This window comes from Buceros rhinoceros, unplaced genomic scaffold (assembly GCF_000710305.1).
Source record: "Buceros rhinoceros silvestris isolate BGI_N320 unplaced genomic scaffold, ASM71030v1 scaffold5855, whole genome shotgun sequence".
NCBI lineage: Eukaryota > Metazoa > Chordata > Aves > Bucerotiformes > Bucerotidae > Buceros > Buceros rhinoceros.
Window position 1 is genome coordinate 1 of NW_010414456.1, and position 1,343 is coordinate 1,343.

At 54.5% G+C, this 1,343-nt stretch overlaps 1 pseudogene; it reads left to right on the forward strand.

The window, feature by feature from the left end:
- Positions 1-206: 206 nt before the first annotated feature.
- On the forward strand, positions 207-940 carry LOC104494279 (annotated as a pseudogene).
- Positions 941-1,343: the final 403 nt, after the last annotated feature.

Here is a 1,343-nt window from a genome sequence, read left to right on the forward strand (position 1 = left end):
TCGCTTAATCTCATCTCCGTTCCGCGCGTGTGTGTGTGGAGGGGGAGGACTTCATTTCCATTGGCTCAGCTTTCGCTGCCCACCCACATCTCTTCCACATCACCTTGGTGTCTCCCTAAATAAAACCAGCCCTTCTTATCGCACCGAGGAAATCAAGAGCGAGAGTTTGAATGGATTTTATATAAATATTTACCCCCACAAAGCTACGGCTGAGCTGGTGGGATAAACTCGCAGCAGCTGGCCGGAGACTCTCCTCCTCTCTCCTGCCTCTAAAAGGGTTTAATTACTTTCGAGAGGGAAGGGGAGAGATCCGGATCCCAGTTCCAGCTACAGACTGACCCAAAAATCAGTGCCAGGATTTAACCAACTCTCCCTGATGGATCTGAAGGACAGCACCAGTGAGGGCAGCATGGGCAGCCTGCAGCCTTCCAGCATCCAGATTTTTGCCAACACCTCCACGCTCCATGGGATCCGTCACGTCTTCGTGTACGGGCCAGTGACCATCCGGCGCCTGCTCTGGACCTTGGCCTTTGTGGGCTCGCTGGGTCTCCTCCTGGTTGAGAGTTCAGACCGGGTGGCTTTCTACTTCTCCTACCAGCACGTGACCAAAGTGGACGAGGTCGTGGCAAACAGCTTGGTCTTCCCTGCTGTCACCATCTGCAACCTCAACGAGTTTCGCTTTTCCCGGCTCACCACCAATGATCTGTACCACGCTGGGGAGCTCCTGGCTCTGCTTGATGTCAACTTGCAGATCCCCAACCCTCACCTGGCTGACCCGGCTGTCTTAGCCATCCTCCAAGAGAAGGCCAACTTCAAGCAGTATAAACCAAAAGTTTTCAACATGCAGGAGTTCCTGGCGCGGGTTGGCCACGACCTGAAGGATATGATGCTGTACTGCAAATTCAAAGGCCAGGAGTGCAACCATGAGGACTTCAAAACTGTGAGTATGTGGAGACACCGGTTTTCTCTTCTCTGAGTGCGTGGATGGTGATGGCGTTGCTGGACCAGGACAGCACTGGAGGTCACTGGCCAACCTTTGTGGGCACGGTGTGATGAGTGAATGGTGTCTGCTGGGCTCTGATACGGCAGAGGAGCAGGAGGCAGTCTGTTGCGTTGAAGTTTGTTTGCTGGAGCCTTAACGGGGGTTATGTGGGGCCAGCTCTGCAAGGGGCTTGCAGCAGGTCCAGCCTCCATCCTACATAAGGCCCACAGCTCCCAGCTGGCTGCGTAGTCTCAGACCAGGGTGTCAGATGGGTCCTGCTGAGCATCAGAGTGGGCTTGGGGGGCCTCTTGCTATGGCCAGTGAATGTTAGCCAGCTGAAGAAAGTACAGAGGGCTGGAAA